Source organism: Schistocerca serialis, chromosome 1 (genome assembly GCF_023864345.2).
Source record: "Schistocerca serialis cubense isolate TAMUIC-IGC-003099 chromosome 1, iqSchSeri2.2, whole genome shotgun sequence".
In the NCBI taxonomy this organism is placed as follows: Eukaryota; Metazoa; Arthropoda; class Insecta; order Orthoptera; family Acrididae; genus Schistocerca; species Schistocerca serialis.
This window is the reverse complement of record NC_064638.1, coordinates 534,674,725-534,687,428: the sequence shown is the minus strand read 5'-3', so window position 1 is coordinate 534,687,428 and position 12,704 is coordinate 534,674,725.

Sequence of the window (12,704 nt, the reverse complement as noted above, 5' to 3'; positions counted from 1 at the left end):
TAGTTAACCTTGGGGGAGTCCATTTAACACATGTTCCCATTCATGCAATGTTTGGGAAATTCTACTGTTTCATCCTTATTTGTTCCATATGGAAATGAACAGTATCGATAAACTTGCTGATATCAGTGTTAAAATGGTCGCCTAACACCTATTCATCCCAGTTTTCATTTAGTTAGCTGCTTTGACTAATGCGGTTCATGTGCAATGTTGTTGTTGGGAACCTTAATGATAGTCGTATTTGTTTTGAATTATATTAGTTTTAAGACAGTCAGCTGTTCATAAAAAAATGTATTGTATATTGAACGAATTATGTTTTGCTTGTACTCTGTAGGATATGTACCACCAACGAGAGAGAGATGATGCCTGTGAGGACTGATTTTAGGCATGTGGTTCTGGTACTCAACGTCTGCTCCTGTCCTGTGCTGTTGGTCACGCACTGCTTCGCAGAAGGCGCGTCTGAACGGCCTGTGGAAATCCAGACGCGGCGGTCCTCAAACGCAGACCTCCACTTTCCCTTTCCCCTCCGCCTCCTGCCGCTTAACTGCGCCTTACATTTCCTGGCGGCGTCGCTTGTTCCCCACTATCCAGGCAGCGAGCGACCCACTTTCTCCTGGGGCCGAGCTTGTCGATGTTTACAGTCAGGGGGGGGGGCGAGAGGGGGACGGGAGGGAGAGAGAGGAGGCCCCGCCCGGCGGGTTATGCAAACGACAAACGACGTCGCCGACGCCGGCGTGGCGGAGTAGGTCTCCCAGCGCTGCGACTCGGGGGAGAAGACGCCATGCTGAAGCTTCCTGCCATCTCATCACGCCGGCCGTACTTAATGCTGTGAGGAGACAACTTGCTGCTTTTTACTCAAGCGCTTCTCATTACTAGCACAGGTTTCTTCTTACGTCTTGATAGGGGGTTGCCTGCTGAAGTTTTCATACCCAGTAAAGCCAAAATTCGTGATTCTTCAGCAATAAGCGTTGCCCATTTGAGGTGTAGTAGATTTTCGGTTATTTCTTTATACACACATTAAAATAAGTCTTGCGTCACTCCGTTCTCAGAACTCCTGAAGACAGATGACGACTCTGGGTATTCTATCACAGACACAGTCCCTTTATCAGTTCCAGTCATTCCACCAGGAGGGAGGTAAACTGCTTGTATTGTCTGTAGCTCAACCATGCCTAGACGATCAATACCGGGGGTCTATCGCGTCCGCATTGTTACTTTGTTCCAGGAAGGGCTCTCAGCAATGGAAGTGTCAAGGGTCAAAGCGATGTTGTTCACACATGGAGGAGATACTGAGAGACAGGAACTGTCGATGACATACCTCGCTCAGGCCGCCCAAGGGCTACTACTGCCGTGAATGACGCTACCTACGGATTATGATTCGGAGGAACACTGACAGCAATGCAACCATGTAGAATAATGCTTTTAGTGCAGCCTCAGGACGTCGTGTTACGACTCAAACTGTGTGCATTTGGCTGCATGATGCGCAACTTCACTTCCGATCTCCATGGTGAGGTCCATCTTTGTAACTATGACACCATGCAGCGCGGCACAGATGGGCCCAACAACATGCCCAATGGACCGCTCAGGAGTGGCAGCATCTTCTGTTCACCGATGAGTGTAGTGTCGCATATGCCTTCAGTGGTCGGAGACGTGTTTGGAGGCAACGTGGTCAGGCTGAACGCCTTAGACACTTGATATGTGTAATATGCAGTGGGCATGAATGCAGCCTTAACACCACTCCTTTACATCTGTCATAATTTTCAGTTACTTATGGATAATATTTTACGTATATTCCCCAACAGTTTCTCAGCTTTTATCTTTATTTCTGATTTTAAACTAAACAGCAATGATTTCTAAGCATGTAATGTAGCTATATAGTGTTTCTAATATTTCATGTAGTGACTGCCCTTACTATAACATATTAATATATATAAAAACCTCTTAAGCCAAGGAGCCGGCCGTTGCGGCCGAGCGGTTCTAGGCGCTTCAGTCCGGAACCGCGCTGCTGCTACGGTCGCAGGTTCGAATCCTGCCTCGGGCATGGATGTGTGTGATGTCCATAGGTTAGGTAGGTTTAAGTAGTTCTAAGTTCTAGGGGACTGATGACCTCAGATGTTAAGTCCCGCTACGGTCGCAGGTTCGAATCCTGCCTCGGGCATGGATGTTTGTGATGTCCTTAGGTTAGTTAGGTTTAACTAGTTCTAAGTTCTAGGGGACTAATGACCTCAGCAGTTGAGTCCCATAGTGCTCAGAGCCATTTGAACCATTTTGTTAAGTCCCATAGTGCTCAGAGCCATTTGAACTATTTCTTAAGTCAAGGTCAGTGCGTACATTTCACTTGGGCTTCTTCTCCAACACACACCAAGGAGACGAGGAAACTCAAAAAATTTGACTACAGAAAATTCGATATTTTTAATCACATTGCTCACAAAGATGGGCCAAATTTAAGTGAACATGTGCAACTCAAAAACAGGAATTTTCTACATACTCGTAGTTTCAGACCCTTGCTTCCGTTAGCGTAATAGAGAAGGGGTTTTATCTTTCAGATGACTGTGGATATCTCATTTTCCTCGTCTTTTAATGCTGGTGTTACTCTGTTTATTCTTTGTAATGGTACTGTATTTCTTGAGGTTCTGATGTGCACAATTTATCTAATGTATGTAATTTTTACACACAACTTTGTCATCTTCCTCCTTTTTCTCTCTTCAAATCTCTATTCTGCCCTGAGCTTCACCATCCCGCCTTCTTCTCTTCATTCTCCTCTCTTCCCACAATCTTATCGTATTGTTTATTATTTTCTGCTACTTCCCAATGTACCTAATTTTATTTTACCACAATAACCATTTTTGATTATAAGTCATTAATTGTATTCCATTGTAATAATTTTAGGTATTTACTATCTTTGCCAACGGCCTTGTCCAGTGGTAACACCAGTTCCCGTCAGCGATGTCGGGATGGGCTAGCACTTGGATGTGTGACCATCCAGTGTGCCGAGCGCTGTTGGCAAGCGGCGTGTACTCAGTCTTTGTGAGGCAAACTGCGCTACTTGATTGAGAAGTAGTGGATCCGGTCTCGTAAACTGACACACGACCGGTAGAGCGGTGTGCTAAGCACATGCCCTCCATATCCGCATCCAGTGACGCCTGCGGCCTGAGGCTGATACGGCGGCCGGTCGGTACCGTGGGGATTCTCAAACCCTGCTCGGACCGAGTTTAGTTTCAGTTACTTAATTTACACGGATCAGGTCCAGTGGTACCAATACCTTATTGAAATCGCTACCGGTTTTGGGATGTAAAACCCCTTCTTCAGGTGTATAAAATAACTGGAATTCGTAACGCATAACATTGATCGGCCCAGTAAGTAAAAGGGCTCCTAATTGTTGCATCTTATCATTGCATCTTAGGCGGTAACTGTCTGCCGTATGACTGCGTCTCATTTGCGGATTTCCTACATACCAAGTCTTGGGCAATTTCTCGTAAGTACACAGCCAAATATGATCTAGTTTTTAATGTCATAGTTCTAATTTTAACGTTTCCAGCTAGCACAATAATGTTCATTCGTTAGTGCACAACCTCCTCCCGCAGTCTGCTAGTGCTCCCTCTCACTGAAAGTTTTCCTTAGCCCAAGCTTTACGTACGCTGCGCTGGTGCATTAGTTGTACGTTGGTGAAGTACTACTCAGTGACGACTACCGTCTTGTGCATGTATCATGGAGCTGTAATTTTATATTTTATTTATACCACTCAGATGTATTTCCACCGCTACAAAGTGTAACACAGTAACTATGAATAATTCTTGTGTTCGTATATAGGTAACGAATAGTTTAACTTGTATTCGCTATTACTTTCTTAAAGTCAACTCTATTTTTAAGATACATGGGCCAGTGATTATTGTGTATTCCTTAATGACTGCACAGAGCTGGAATAGGTCATGAGGTATTTTTTAATATCGTGTCGAGCATCTTTTCCCCAGCACAGTACAGAAACTTGACGTAACATGGACTCAGCAAGTAGTTGCAGACCCCCTGTAGATATGAGACATGATGCCTCTATAATTGTCCGTAAAGGCGAAAATTATTGCCGGTGCTAGATTTTGTTGATCAGCTTACCTGTCGATTTTTTTTAAAGTCATCAGCCTTCTGACTCGTTTTATACGGCCCGCCACGAATTTCTCTCCTGTGCCAACCTCTTCATCCCAGAGTAGCACTTGCAACCTACGTCCTCAATTATTTGCTGGATGTATTCCAGTCTCTGTCTTCCTCTACAATTTTTTCCCTCTGCAGCTCCCTTTAGTACCATGGCAGTCATTCCCTGATGTCTTAACAGATGTCCTGTCATCGTATCCCTTCTTATTGTCAGTGTTTTCCACATGTTCCTTTCCTCTCCGATTCTGCGCAGAACCTCCTCATGCCTTACCTAATTTTCAATATTCGTCTATAGCACCACATCGCAAATGCTTCGATTCTCTTATGTTCCGGTTTTCCCACAGTCCATATTTGACCACCATACAATTCTGTGCTCCTAACGTAGACTCTCAGTAACTTCTTCCTCAAATTTAAGCCTCTGTTTGATACCAGTAGACTTCTCTTGGCCAGGAGTGCTCTTTTTGCTAATGCAAGTCTGCATTTCATGTCCTCTTTGGTCGCTCTGTCGTTGGTCAATTTTATTGCGTATCTAGTAGGATTCCTTAATTTCATCTACTTCGTGATCACCAATGCTACTGTTAAGTTTCTCTCTATTCTCATTTCTTCTTCTTCTCATTATTTTCGTCTTTCTTCGCTTTACTCTCAGTCCATATTGTGTACTCATTAGAGTGTTCATTCCATTCGGCAGATCATGTAATTCTTCTTCACTTTGATCCAGGATAACAATGACATCAGTGAATTATATCACTCATATCCTATAACCTTGAATTTTAATTCCACTCCTGAACATTTATTTTATTTCGATCATGACTTTCTCGATGTACAGATTGAACAGTACTGTATTATCCCTTTACTATCCTCATGCACTTTCTCTATCTCTTCATCGTCAGCTTGCGACGTCGGAATGTACACCTGAACTATCGTTGTCGGTGGTAGTTTGCTGTGGATTCTGATAAGAACAACCCTGTCACTGAACTGTTCACAGTAACACACTCTCGGTCCTACCTCCTATTCATAAGGAATCCTACTCCCATTATACCATTTTCTGCTGCTGTTGATATTACCGCATAACCATATGACCAGAATTCCTTGTCCTCTTTCCGCTTCACTTCACTGACCCCAACTATATATAGATTGAGCCTTTGCATTTCCTTTTCAGATTTTCTAGCTTCCGCACCACGTTCAAGCTTCTAACATTCCACACCCCGACTCGTAGAACGTTATCTTTGCGTTGGGTATTGAATCTATTTCTCGTGGTCATCTCCCCCATTGTAGTCGATTCTCGGAGTTCTGAATGGGGAGCTACTTCGGAATCTTTTGGCAATGGAGAGATCATCATGACAATTTTCAATTTCATGCCACATTTCCTGTGGGTGCACGTTATGTTTATTTCATGCTGTAGTTTCAAATGGTTCATATAGCCCTGAGCACTATGGGACTCAACTGCTAAGGTCATTAGTCCCCTAGAACTTAGAACTAGTTAAACCTAACTAACCTAAAGACATCACAAACATCCATGCCCGAGGCAGGATTCGAACCTGCGACCGTAGCGGTCTTGCGGTTCCAGACTGCAGCGCCTTTAACCGCACGGCCACTTCGGCCGGCCGCTGTAGTTTCCATTGCCTTCTGTATTGTCATGGCGTTGCTGATTCATTCGTCTTTAGGGGCAGTTTCCTACAATGAGGACAAGAGAGTGCCCTAAACCTCTGTCAGCTCTACCGACATTTTTGACAATGCCGTTTGGAAGGAAGAGGGTGGATACTTATCCCAAAATCTTCGGCAGTCAATGTTCATTTTTAATCAAAATTTAAGCGGTGGCCGTTTTCCTACCCGCGAACGACGATGTTTTGGTTACTAATAAAAAATGCTACCCCTAGACCATGGATGCTTCTGTAACCTCTTGATTATCTCCCACAAATGTTCGATGAGATTCAAGTCTGGTGATATGGATGGCATCATTCGCTCGAATTGTCGAGAATATGGATCGGTGGCATGGCGCATTGTCATCCATAAATATTCCATCATAGCCTGGGAACGTGTGTTCCGTAGGTGGCATAACCATTTCTGGTTAATGATCGATGCAGTTGGACTAGAAAACCCAGACCATTCCATGTAAACACAGTTCACACAACTATGGAGCCATCGCCGACTTGCAAAGTGCCTTGTTGACAGTTAGGGTCCGTGGATTCGTGGGATCTGCGCCGCACTCGAACGTTACCATCAGCTCTTACCGAATGAAATCGGGACTTATTTGACCAAGTCATGATTTTCCAGTCGTCTAGGGTGCAAAGGGTATGGTTACGAGTCCAGCAGAGGCGCCGCTATGTCGTGCTGTTAGCAAAGGCATTCGAGTCGGTTGTCTGCTGCCGTAGCCCGCACTCTCCAAACGGATGCGTTCGTCGTACGTCGTACACTGATTTCAGCGATTTTTTCCGGCAGGTTTGTATTCTTGCTAGCACTGACAACCGTACGCAAACGCCGCTGCTTACGGTCGTTAAGTGAAGGCCGTGGTCCACTGTGTTGTCCGTGATGAAAGGTAATACCTGGAATTTGGTATTCTTGGAACACCCTTGATACTGTGGATCTTAGAATATTGAATTACCTTACGATTTCCGAACTGGTATGTCCCATGCGTATAGCGTCTAGTTTCCGCGGTCGAAAGCTGTTAATTTTCATTGTGCGGCCACTATGACACCGGAAACCTGTAAATTTGAATCACCTGAGTACAAATGACAAGTCCGCCAATTCATTGTTCTTCCATACCTTGTGTACACGATACTACCGCCATCCTTATATGTACGTATCGTACCACATAACTTGTGTCACCTTACATTATAAGTTAATTTATGTACGTGTACTGACTGTTATCAACCGAAATCATACTGTCTGTGATAGGTTCGTATCCCAAATCCAGAAATACACCTTAGCATCACAATGTTAAAGGGAAATCGTCTTATTTTCATAAGAAACACTCTCAGAAATCTTTGTATGGAGAAACGAGTCCAAGTGCTGTGACCTAAAACGGATGTAATTTGACAGTCAGACTAACACAAAAAATTCAACGTTTACAAACACACAAAGTGTCAGTCGTTGAGAACGTGAATATACTCTAGATGCTACCACAGCTCTACATGTGCGGGCAGCCCATAGTGGCTTACCTTCCGTGTTTTATATTTTGAAATTTTGTGACTAAAGCTTTATCGCTTAATATTTATTTTATAGGTGGCATGCCAGATTCAGTGTTTTACTTCCGGTGATGGCACTCTTAGCAGTTACCGAAATCTAGGTCAAAAGACTTCATTCGTGCGACCGAAGGCTTTTACTGCTTTAATTATACTCTAGAATTAAGTAAGTAATACAAATGAAATTCTAAATGAGATAGGTTTTCTCAACTGTAATTAGCTTCTCAAATATCAACATGTTTGTTCAGAAAACCAGAGCCAAGAATTAATTATCATCCACACATAACGTCTTAATCGTGCTTCCCAGTGGCCACTGAGCATAAAATTACCATATAAATATTTTGTTGTAAGAATAATGGGAAGCTAAAGTTCACATTGGTATTTTATCTCTCGGACTTGCTACACGTTTTGTAACAAAAATCAGAAAAATCGGGTCCCACATATACTATAGTATGAATCACATAATGTTCCGAGGCGTTCCGCAACAGTGCGGATATATTAACCGTACGCCAAATATGTACAATATTAAACTTTAATATGCTCTATTTTCTATATGTTACACCTAATGGTAAATTAATTGCGATCGCAAAGTAAATTAAAAATTATGACAACTGTCACTTAACGTCGTTAAATATATAGTTAATCCCCAGTTTATTTAGGAATAAATGGCACAGAAATTAAAAACTGGCTCCGAGGGTATGCGTACATTTGAGTAACGACAAAATCTTCTGTTTCTCCTTAGGATTTTTCACAGCACTCCTGAGCAAAGCCAAACTATGTTAGATCATTCTCTTGCTCGAATGCGTGCTTTAATCCATCTTGGCATAATATCGATGAGATCGTTAAGCCAGTCTTACACATACCCTGCCGTTCAAGGCGATTTTGCGTGAGTTTCACAGAATACGGGGTCGTTATCTAGGTCCAAAAATAGCTCATTTCAAATGCTCCCACCCTAGTTGATGCCTGGAAAACAGCCAGGCCACACCAATTTGGTGATCATAGCATGCTGAAGCAATGTGTTTAACGGAACAGTACGACGGGCCCGCGAGCTATCGTACAACAAGATGAAACTGTCACCATTTGTTGGCGATTCATTACCGTTATTGACTGCAGAATGTCATCACGAGTGAGATCAAACTCAGTAATCATGAGAGATGAACGGTGGCCCCGTGTACTACCGCTTCAGAACCTCAGTCCACAACCACCTTGTTGTACAGGTGGATCGCACTGTTGGAGATGTTCGAAGTTACCGGTTTATGTCCAAACATGTTGTGTGCGATCGTCAGGGTAGAAACTGATTCGATTTTCGTCCGTAAACGACACTCCCTGTCAATCCAGCGGCGTCCAATATACATGATGTCTGTATCGGAGTTCATAGTGGTGTGGTATACGACGTGATGCCCGCCATGGTCGTCGGGAATAGAGATTTTACTTATGCAATCATCTCCTAACAGTTTGATGCAATACATGACGTCCTGTATCCTCTTCTAACGTCGAATCCAGTTCTGGAGAGCTCAACCCACAGTTCTGCTGACAAGATGTCGATAATACTGTGAATCAGTCGAACGTGGGCGACCTGCTTGGTGTAAGTACTCCACACTGCCTGTCAATTGGAACCGATTCAATAACGGTATCAAATTAATCTGACAACGGTATACACGCCGAGCAAATTGCCTGGTTGACAATCCTTCTGCGCATAATGTGAATACGAGGATACGATCGTTCGTTGCAACTTCATGCCACGACGGATGTTCACTCTGATGTTCGGGAGACATTTCTAATGTGTCCTTACTTTCAATTAAAATGCTGTTCTCTACTGGAATGCGGTGTTCTACCCATAGGTATCACTCGTGGTAAGTGGGCGTAGGTTTACGAACAATATCATGGGTGATTTTCCGATTGGTGCAGAAACGGTTGCAATAGCAACACACTTGCACGACATATCACCAGAGTGATGTAAAACTTCAATTGATAAGTGTAATTTCGAATAACCATGTGTAACAAAAGACACAAATATCCAGATTCATTCTGTAAATCTATTTGCTTTTACTTTAGAACCACTTATACCAATTAGGATACCATGGAACTAAAAGGACAGGCCTCCAGAAAATTATTTATTTATTGGCGAGATTCGATGAATTCCTATCAAACATTTAAGGAAATCCATCAGTTCACTTTTTCACGAATAAAGAAAAAATACCCAAAAGATCGATTCTGTTGGGGCACGAAACAGTCTGCACTGCAATCCACTCCACGCCAGTAAATAAATTATACACTAAACGCTAAACCACCTCAGAAAACGAGCGTATGATTGCTTGATTTTGAGCTGTTTCATTCTCAGCTTGTTGCTGTTTACACATGAAATGATCTATAAAGTAGACGACAGGGTAATAAAAGAAATAATTAAAGTGTATGATTTAGCCCTGTTTGTCCCCCATTATTTTGAATATTCCTTATTGTGTGGATACAATTGACCCCTTTATTCCACATGTTGTCTTTGAGGGGTGGGGAAATGGTGGTGGCCTGAGGCTAGAGAGAGTAAAGAAGCCTTAGATTTAGTTTTTACAATGACTAGAAAATGGGTGTTGAAGATAGTACATGCTTATGTAAGGGAAGAATATGGGCATAACAATTTTGTTGGGACCATGTCTCCTGTTCTGGTATCCTCGTTAGAGTAATGACACAGGTACAGTTGGCCGCAAGACTTAAAGGAATACTGAGTAGCTTGGAAGTAACTTACTTCGAAACTTAACAGGAATAATGAGCCAGCGTCTATTGCAACTAAATGGAGGATGCAGGACGATTCTAGATATATTGGTATTAAGTGAGACAGAGGTAAAAAGTGGATTATATGATTGTTAGTACCACTGGGATGAAAGGAGTCGCTATTTATCGTAGATCGCTTGAGCAACGAAAGGTATCTGACAACTGCAAAAAAGCGCAGGTCATTCCCGTTTTTAAGAAAGGCCATAACACAGATCCACACAATTATAGACCAATATCGTTGACTTCAATCTGTTGTAAAGTAATGGAACATGTTTTACGCTCAACAATTATGACTTTCTTGGAACATGAACATCTCCTCTATAAAAATCAACATGGATTCGGCAAACAGAGATGCTGCGAAACTCAGCTCGCTCTGTTCCTCCATGAGACCCACACCACAGTGGACAACGGCGCTCAGCTTGATGCCGTGTTCCTTGATTTCAGTAAGACTTTTGACACCGTCCCACACTACCGTTTAATGAAAAAATACGAGCTTACGGGGTTCCGGAGCAGACCTGCGACTGAATTCGAGACATTCTTGCAGATACGACTCAACAAGTCGCTCTTAACGGAAGAAAATCGACAAATGTAAACGTAATATCCGGAGTACCACAGGGAAGTGTGATTTACTATATATGTAAATGATCTAGTAGAAAGTGTCGCGTGCTCTTTAAGGCTATTCGCAGATGATGCGGTTGTGTATATCAAAGTAGCAACCCCAGAAGGTAGTAAGAATTTGCAGACCGACATGCAGAGAACTGATAAATGGTGCAGACTCAAGCAGTTGAACCTGGACGTAAATAAATGTTAACATATAGTGCATACATAGGAAAAGAAATCCACTATTGCAAAGCTACACTATTGATGACAAACAGCTGGGGACAACGTCTGCCGTAAAATATTTTGGCTTAACTATCCAGAGCGACCGTAAGTAGAATGACCATATTAAACTGTCAGTATGAAAAGCAGACACCAGACTCAGATTCATCGGAAGAATATTAGGGAAACGTAACTCATCCATGAAATAAGTGGCTTATAAGGCTCTTGTTCGCCCGATTCTTAAATGTTTCTCATCTATCCGTGATCCCTGCCAGGTAGGACTGATGGGGGAGACAGAGAAGATCCAACGAAGAACGGCACGTTTCGTCACGGGTTCGTTTAGCTGGCGAGAGAGCGTTACGGAGATGCTAAACAAACTCCACTGGCAGACGTTACAAGAGAGGCGTTGTACATCTCGGAGAGATTTACTATTGAAATTTCGGGACAGCACTTTTCAGGAGGAGTCAGACAACATGTTACTTCCCCCCACATACATCTCCCTTATTGACAACGAGGAAAAAATTCGAGAAATTAGGGCCAATCAGAGGCTTACCGACAATCATTCTTCCCACGTGAGTGGAACAGGATTGGATTGATCAAATACTGGTACCGAAGGTACCCTCAACCACACACCATTAGGTGGCTTGCGGAGTATGATGTAGATGTAGATGTAGATTGTGACCTCCAGATACGAAAATGTGAGTAAGGTTTGAAGAGAAAGCGTTTCTTCTGCCCCACGTAAGATTAGTTGGACAGATTGGAATAGGTGCGTGTGGCATAAACTAAGGTGCTACTATCGCAACCGGATGCTATTTGAAGGTCGGAATGCTATTTAAGAGCATCTAGAGACATACTGTGAGAAAGGTTTTTGGTTAATTGGTGTGATATTTGATACTAAGGTGTTGTTTTATCAGGAGTATATCCCATACTTAATTGCCGTATAAGTAAATATGGTAAGCCAATAAAACTAAAAAATAATGGTAATTCCATATTCCATAGCACATGGCAAAATTTTAATATCAAATTTTTGTGGGTTTTGGCAACAACCGAGAGATATCGTCGACAAGAAGGCAATTTCCGTTAGCACCAAGTCTCTTTTTGGTAAACTATTGCATTCGTGTAGAAAGCCGTTCAGCGGAAAAACCAAATTATGTTACCTTACGAGAGATATTTGTCACTGGCGAGCTGCTAAGATAAACTATGCGCGATTTTCGTCTGTCACACTTCTGTTTCTGGGAGCGGTGGGGCTATATGCATTACTTGCGAGCCGCCAGCACTATTTCAGTGGATTTGTCTGATGTTTCACTTCGACTGCGATTTTCTATGCTGAAACATATTGGAGCTTATAGTGAGACCATGGTTTGCACGTGCTTCAGCACAATATTTCATTCACATAGTTTTCAACTTTGTACCTAAGTTCCGTATTTGAGACCAAGGCTGAATCCGTTATTCAAAGCGAGCGGCTTTGTTCCAAATTCAAGGATCAGTATTAGTACATTATTTATTCATCCGTCAATGTAGGCCACTGCAGACGTTGAAATTCCACTTATTCACTTTTGGAATTTAAGTAACAGCTCTAGCGCCAGTGCTTCGAGCAGTATTTCTCATGCATCGCAACAGTGGCAACGTTGAGTCCGCACATATGTGATCGAAGATTCCAGTGTGTCTGTTCACTTTCAGTCTGAGTACGATTCCTGTCTGCTCCCCGCTTGTTCTTTATTTCTGGTAGTAATATTATTCGCATTAATTGTGATTACTCCTGCAATCAGGAAATGAAAACACATCCTCAGGTCACGGTCA